This window comes from Panthera pardus, unplaced genomic scaffold (assembly GCF_024362965.1).
Source record: "Panthera pardus isolate Hobbes unplaced genomic scaffold, ASM2436296v1 HiC_scaffold_10, whole genome shotgun sequence".
Classification (NCBI taxonomy): Eukaryota; Metazoa; Chordata; class Mammalia; order Carnivora; family Felidae; genus Panthera; species Panthera pardus.
Window position 1 is genome coordinate 65,230,070 of NW_026526655.1, and position 8,488 is coordinate 65,238,557.

The 8,488-nt window shown below is 35.3% G+C and overlaps 1 protein-coding gene across 1 annotated transcript in view; it reads right to left on the reverse strand.

Annotated features, from left to right (window-relative positions):
• Positions 1 to 7,866, reverse strand: part of XIRP2 (xin actin binding repeat containing 2) — a 100,739-nt gene extending 92,873 nt beyond the window's left edge. Inside the window, exon 1 of the mRNA XM_053908024.1 lies at positions 7,849 to 7,866. The gene's annotated coding sequence lies outside the window, so the exon portion shown is untranslated. The remainder of the gene's footprint in view (positions 1 to 7,848) is intronic.
• Positions 7,867 to 8,488: the final 622 nt, after the last annotated feature.

An 8,488-nucleotide genomic window follows, 5' to 3' on the forward strand; every position in this document is an offset into this window, starting at 1 on the left:
GCTAGGACTTTGTGTACTCTTCTAATTGAGGCGTCGTATAGTATTTCGTCAATTTGGAAGTTGCAAATAAAGAATCCTAACTGTGACATGCAGAATTTATTCATAGAATATTATTTTAGCCCCATCCCCATATTTATAGATGTGGATAAAAAGTCAAATATAGAAACATGTAGCTCTTCACAAAGAGGAAGTTTCATGTGCTATTATTATTTGTGTTTCACATTTATTATTAATAGGTTGTTATTCTTATAATTCATCATGGACACTATATATTTTAAAGGGCATGTGGAGCTGCATTAATCAGGATTAAGAAGTTATGATTATAAGTATACTTAATTTTGATTTCAAGTAAATAAGGTATTTTTAATATTAAATATCCTAAAAATTATACAGAGAAAATACACATTTTTAATAAAAGTATTTGGCTCAAAACCTAAAAATACAAAAATATTACAAATTTCATCTACCTTGAAAATTGGATTTAAAAAAATTGTTAATTAGACAATACACTTAGTGGTATTTCCCCCTCTTCCCATATCTGGGGATATCTAGAGCAGAGGATTGCCCCTAGAATGTTAATTTTCTATCATGGTGAAAAATAGCCAAATATTTCATTTCTTCAGTTTTGTAAACATTGTTGCAACATGTCAGTGAACATTTTAATCAACTCTGAAAGAATAAAACTCAAGTGTTCCCTTTTCATATAAACCTGACATCTTTCTTAATCTGGCAGCTGAGTGTAATTAATCTGAATTGTTTTACTCCCAGTTTAGAATCTAGAAGTTTCTCTTATCCCATCTCATGGAGATATTGAATTGAATTTATTCAATTTTTTATTGAATTTATTGACATTTATTGAATTGCTAACCATCAAACATATGAAAGGACTCCTATTCCCCCTACCCCACCCCAGATTCCTTCCTTTCAATGCCTCCTCATGATTTTGCTAGATCTACCTGGAATTTTGACCCTTCCTTCTCAGTAAATATTTGCTGAATTTATGGATGTTGTTACTGCTTCTACTCTGTGTTTGTTTCTGACACCAAAAAACAGCTCTTTCATATTCTAGCTACCTCTCAAAATCTTCATAGAACTGCTTCATTCCTTTTTTCATTCTCTTCTTGCACTTCTTCCTCCATTCCTGTTTCTGTCTCTCTCTGTCCCTTTCACTTCCTTCCTCCTTCTCTCTTCCTCTCTCTTTCACTCTTGCTTCCTTATTTCCTTCTTCCCTTTCCATCAAAATCATTGCCTCAAAGTAATGTGTTCTCTTAGTCACGTGCTAATCCTTAGTGACAGGGTGTTTTATCCTTAAACTCAGCTAGGATTGCATCACCAACACCTGTCATTAAACTTGTCCAGTATGGACCTACTGCATTCGTGAACCTCTAACGTTGTCTTTATTTTGGAACACTGATGGTCATATGAGCTGTGCCAACCTGGATAAACACATTGAATCATAAACTCAGTTTAAGATGCAGGGTTCTTGTGTTTCACCTTTGTACTAACATTCTAATTTCAAACCTATTAGGTAATTCTCAAGTCCCTTGCCCTAGAATAACCAATTCTTTGTTTGGCTCCCATGTATAGACTCCCAGCTCTTCAGCCAGCCCTGTCATTCTCCCTGAACTCCTTGCCTCCTGTCTGGGTCTGTCCTCTGGAGACAGAATAGAGCAATAAATATGCCCCAAATGTGCAAGGCACATATTGAGGAACAAAAGGAGGAATAGTTTCATAACTTGGCATTGGAGACAGTGGTAAGGTATCAGGGGTTTATTGATGTATATCTTTCCTCTGCTTCAAGGAACTGCATAGAAACTAGCAATACAGTTGTTCCAATTATGAGGAAGAAGATCACCTAGGGAGAATTCTGCCCCAAATTTTCTCGAATATATTTGTCTTGAGCACATCAAAAATATGGCTCTGTGTGCTTTTAGGAATGAAGGAAAAGGGAAAATACTTTATGTAAGTCTTAGTTTAAATGTCACATTTTTGTTGTGTCTGATCATGGCTATTCTAATTGAAAATGCAAACCTCCACCATGCCCCACCCTATCACAGTCTGTGGTTTCTATGGTACTTATTACTTTCTGGTAAGTAATTTACTTCTGAACTATTTTTATTGTTCATGGTGTGTTTCTGTCTGTTATAGTACAAGCTACACAAGAGCAGAGCTTTTCTTATTTTTCTCTTTTTTTTTTTTTTGTCTGTTTTATTCTTTGATGTCCCCAAGCACTTAGACTAGTACCTGGCAGACTTAGGCACTCGATAAATATTTACTGAATGAATAAATGGACAAATAAAAATACCACATCAAAAATATTCTCTATGAATAGATATACATTCTGATTCTATAATCAGAATATTTAAAAAATAACAGTTCTTTCCAGTTGCAAGGAAGGAAAATGAATGAATGAGTTTCAAGAGGGACATTTGTATTTGTTGCTCTCTTTCTTTGATGGCATCGTGCTTTAAAATTAAGTATGACCATACATAAGCTCAAATGGAGTTCCTGGGATTTTTATTATTAATCAACAGAAATTTTCCAGCATTCCAAGGTGCTGATTTATAGCTTCCATGTGAAAGACCTCATGAATAGACCTTTCATTACAATTTCCTCAGAATAGCAAACTCCCAGCTGCCCCTTCCAGTAGAACCCATGATTTAACTCTGGAATTTGTTTTGACTCACTGACTATAAAAGCAACTAACAGGAACATGTGGGAGTCATTGTAAACTGCAGGTAAAACCCACTTTAAGAGAGAGAAACACCCCCAAACTGAGTAAACAGATGAAACATATCATATCATATCATATCATATCAATCAATCATATCATATCATATGACAAAAGGATTCTTCACTTTGTAAAGGGCATTACCTCAGAATTATTTTAAACTCTACTTCACTGACAACATTTCTACTAATTAAAAGTCTCCTATGTGAATGAAAATAACATGGCTTGTTTTACAGGAGATTGTCTGGGGCATGAAGGAAGGTATGGATGGGTAAGGAAGCAAGTCTGGAAGCAGAAGACTGGGTTGGGAGTCTTGGGTCCATGGTGGTGTTTGTCCAGAGACTAAGTCTAAAGCCTGTTGTCTGAGTCTCATTAGAAAGAACAATCAGTCAGAGCTGAACAAGTGGTGCTGATGGCCTTCACCAGGGTGGCTTTGTGACTAAATGTCTGATTTATTTACAGGTTTTCAAACAAAGCCCCTTTTTATTAAAGGAACAGTTCTGTTAATTTTAAAGTATCCACTTACTGCATTTCATTTAACTGTGTTGACTTTAGGTATTAAGAAAATGGTGTGCTTCCTCACCTGTAAGGATTCATATTCCCAAGAAAATTAAGCCCTACAAAAGATGTTATGGAGGGGCGCCTGGGTGGCTCAGTCGGTTGAGCGACCGACTTCGGCTCAGGTCATGATCTCACGGCTTGTGAGTTTGAGCCCCGCATGGGGCTCTGTGCTGACAGCTCAGAGCCTGGAGCCTGCTTCGGATTCTGTGTCTCCCTCTCTCTCTGCCCCTCCCTGCTCATGTTCTGTCTCTCTCTCTCTGTCAAAAATAAATAAACATTTTTTAAAAAAAGATGTTATGGAAAAATGCATAGATATATCTGTTCCTATGATAGTAGCATTGTTTTTCAATATGCTGAAAAGGGAACACAGGCGAAACTATTTTTTTCTTTATCACTAGGAAATACCATAGAAAGGAGACTATCACCACCTCTTGAAGGCAATCTTTTTAATATGTGGATTATTGCTACTGATTTGTTTATTTTACAAACATGGATTATCTTTACACCAATTCACATACATTTTAATTAAGATAAATTTGCAGAGAAAGGTTAACTTAAAATGAACAACCAGCATCTGAACTTCTTCCTATGAAAAGGGTAGATAAATTATTTGGAGAAATGACATCTGCTAAATTTGGGCTGTCCAAAATGGTGACTATTTACAGTTAAATTAATTAGGATTCAATAAAATTAACAAGTTGCTTAGTTGCACTGGCTATTTTTCAAGTGCTTAACAGACACCAGTGGTTAGTGGCTAGTGCTCAGCACATTGGGCATATGGAACACTTTTATAATACAGAAAATATTTCTCTAAAATGTCTGATTTTAAATAAAAAAAAATAAGATATATAAACAACAATAGTTGACACACAAATACATATACTGCACATCCATCAGTATTTCAGAAACATTAATAGCTGAAAAGATCCCACTACTCAGAGAGTAGTAGAAAATTAAAACAAAACAAAACAAAACAGGACCCTCAGTTTGATATGTAAAATCTACCAAGGAAGATGAATGGCTATTACAAGAATAAAGAATGAATCTGCTTTAATGGAATAGAATAAAAAGAGAAAACAGCAGGTAATTTCTATAGTTTATTACAAAAGCCTTGAAAGAATGACTTTAATGTATATTTTATCTGTCAGCATTTTACATGTTGATGGCTAAGAAGATTAATATTAAACTTATGATTTAGGGAATAAAAATGAAAAGTAGGTAATTGTCCCATTAAAACATTTAGACTTGATGAACATTAACCAATCACCTATTCTATGTGAAGCATCCTTTGATTCAGAATTTTTCTGCAGAAAAAATAAATTTTTACTTTACATACAGGTGGATCAAACCTAAGTAGATCAAACCATGTAAATCAGTATCTAAGACTCCCAATAATCACTTTCCAGTTTAACTGGTTTTTAGATATCTAAAGGAAATTTCACAGACATTTTATATCACTGTGGTACCATTAATCAAAACCATTTATATTAATTTATTTTTTCTCTTGTATCTATTACATCACCCAGATTTGTCAAATTCTGGATTTTTCATGCTTGACATTTAATTTCAAATGAGCCAAGTCTTCCTTAGCATCATTGGAACAGCTAACAATTAGAATACATCCCAGAGAAAATGTGAATGGAATGCACCAACATGCACATGAAGCACTGTGATTTATTTGACACAAATATATTGGTAAGGAAAGTGTAGAAAGAAATCTGGGGGAATCCCAGTGCCTTTCTGTGCAGATACCCAGGACCTGCAGCTGAGGATAAGGGGCAGGAACTAATCCACAGCCATTGCTATTCTTGAGTCCTGAGATGCATCCTTTGATCAATTTATGTGGATTTTACTAAACTCTAGGAAGGCAGGACATTGGGTAGCTACACTGTAATGATTTTTTTAAGTTTCATTTTAAGATTCTACTGTTTATGAAAGAGCTCTAAATAAATATTGCCTTCAAGTATGAAACTCTTGAGGCTCCTTAAGATGTTTAGTATTTGAGGCCATCACAATCACTCGTATAATCACATACTCTGACATATTTGTTACCACATTTTATTCAGATGCACAAGTTTGTCTTCTTGGAATAAATTCTCTTTGCAATAGAAGAGCAACATCGATACACTTTTTAGTTGTGTAGGTTTTGTCAAGCTTATTATAAAGCCTGTCGAAGCTAACTGTCTGCATTCAAAGGGTTCATAATCGTCCCATCTATGGTAGAAATTTTGGGCACCATGGAAGAATTAACAGGATCCCATAATGAAAGAAATTTCTTTCTTTTACAAGTAGTGACACATAGAAATATAGTTCTTGTGCCTTGTACAGATAAAAGTAAAGTTAGCTGCTGTGTTCATCCCTAGCACAGTACTCACAACCTGTGTTTTTCAGGTTAGCTCTTAATACTTTCAACATACTGGGAAATTTAAATTTGAGGTCACTCTTAAATTTAAGTCATATCTTGATACTCAATAATGATTACCTTCCAGAATATCTTTTTAAGTGTGTAAAACAAAGAGGCTTTGAAAATCTCTGCATGAGAACCTAAGAAAACACAGGACAGAAGCGAGGCAGGTTGAGTGAAGGTTTTTGCCTCATGTAACACCGGTCAGTTTGCCAACCTCATATGTGCCTCCCTATGGTAAGATCTCGGCATCATCCGAACATAAATCATCCCTAAAAATTCCCTTTTCTGGCCTCTGCTAATCTAATTCTTTTGCATTCAGCCGAGTGCTCCTAAAGTTTAATCACAAGCCTGAAATACATGGAATAAATTCCTTAAGATTGATACTAATCATATGAGGATATCGACTGGGCATACAAAAATGAACTGCAAATGAAAACTAGAAATTGAGATCCCAAATTACCTGTATTTAGAAATCCATGTCCATCCAGTTCATCATTAGCAAACTCCCCTTTATTCTTCCCACACTCACCTCCCACTCCAAATTACAATACTTAACCAATTGGGATCAGAATGGGCTGAATCATATGTAAATTATCCAGAGGGGCCTAGCTTAAAGTTTCTTAAATTTTAATGTGCACATGAATCATCTGAGGATCTTGTTAAAATGCAGATTATTGTTTGATAGGGCTGGTGTGGGGCCCAAAGTTCTGCATTTCTTTTTTTTTTTTTTTTAATTTTTTTTAACGTTTATTTATTTTTTGGGGGACAGAGAGAGACAGAGCATGAACGGGGTAGGGGCAGAGAGAGAGGGAGACACAGAATCGGAAGCAGGCTCCAGGCTCCGAGCCATCAGCCCAGAGCCTGACGCGGGACTCAAACTCACAGACTGTGAGATCGTGACCTGAGCTGAAGTCGGATGCTTAACCGACTGAGCCACCCAGGCGCCCCCAAAGTTCTGCATTTCTAATATGCCTTCAGATGATGCTGATACTCTGATTCACAGAGGACACTTTGAATAGCAAAGTTTTTTTTTTAAGTTTATTTATTTTGAAAGAGAGAGAGAGAGAGAGGGAGAGAGAGAGAAAGCACACAACCACAGGGGAAGGGCAGACAGAGAGAAAAATTCCCAAGCAGACTCTGCACAGTCAGCACAGAGACTGACTTAGGACTCAATCTCACTTACAGTGAGATCATGACCTGAGCCGAAATCAAGAGTAGGACACTTAACTGACTGCCACCCAGGCATCCTAATAGCAAGGTTTTAAAGGAGAGCATTATTGGCTTTCCCAAATTGTGAACTGCCTATTATATTCCACACTGCTGATGTTGACTGGAAACTTGACAGTTATGTATATATATATATATATATGTGTATGCACACACACACACACACACACACACACACGTGAAATGACATTCTAAAAGCTATAGTAATCATGATCTTTAACAAATATCACAAATAGTATAATATGCATTACTTGGCTAAAATGGAAAAATCCAGAATGTCACTAATCAGAAATGATAAATGGTATCTGTATTTTCCAATAAATTATTTATACTTTGCACTTCTGTCATAGTTGAAAATTATATTAATAGTGCAATTTCTAACATATGAGCTATTAACTTTTTAATGACATTTGTAAAACATTAATCAAATTTATGAGGTTTTCTCCTAAATTATGACACTCTCATGTCACTTTGTATTCCAAATTCATTAAGCACATTTAGTTTAATTGCCTGAAAAAAGAGATGCTGAAGGCATTTTTATTTTTCTTTAATTTTGCCACTGACAGTAACTTATATTTTATCCTTTTATTATCCCACAGACAGAGACACAAATATGTTTCCTTTCTTTCACAAAAGGAAAAGTCAGATGACGGTCAAATGCATTGTTCAAAAAGCCTAATACTGAAAATGCTTTTTGTACTGGTTTAAAAATCAATTAAATCTATTTAGTTTTAAAAATTAAAGCAAATAGAGATAGAAGCATTTAATTATACTACCATTTTTCCTAAATTGTGTTTCTTGAGCTATATTCTCTCATTTTTTTTCTTATTTATTTTTAAAACGAAGCTTTTATATATTCTTATTAACACTTACGTTGTACAATATATGATCCCAAGTAATCACATCAAAATATTGTGCTAACCTTCCAAGATGTGGCTGTGACTGCTTTCAGGTGACATCTTGTCAAAAGATGTTTCCTCGCCTTTCTTGTCTGAATCATTCACAGAATCATCGGACTGGCTCCCAGGGTGACTCTTAAATTTTGGTGAACATAAACTTCTCTCAATTTCCACTTCCTGTTAGAAGACATTAAAGGGATACATGTTAAAAGCTATCAGTGGGAAACAGATGTGGTTTTCAGGGGGTTTAGAAGGCAATGATGAGAGAGGAGGGGTGTTCCTATGAGTGATGTTTTCTAATATGCTCCGGGTAAAATTTTGATAACTTAGCCAAGAACTGCAAACATATATCTGACACATAGTTTACTTTCCTGCCACTAGTTCCACTTCTGAATTAGCTTTCCTTTCATGTGGCTTTTTTTTTTCTCTCATAAAAGACAGAAAGTGGAAATAAGGGTCACAATACAATGTAATATATGTTAATAGATGCAACTTCCTAAGACATGAGAAATGTCCATGAGGGACTTCAAAAAAAATAGCAAAATATTGACATTATATGCTTAAGACAGAAGGAAATGAGTTTTTTTTTAATGTCATGCTCACCCTGTAATGATAATCTTAGTAATTACAGAGCTCCCAAATTACCAACCCATTTAGCCACCA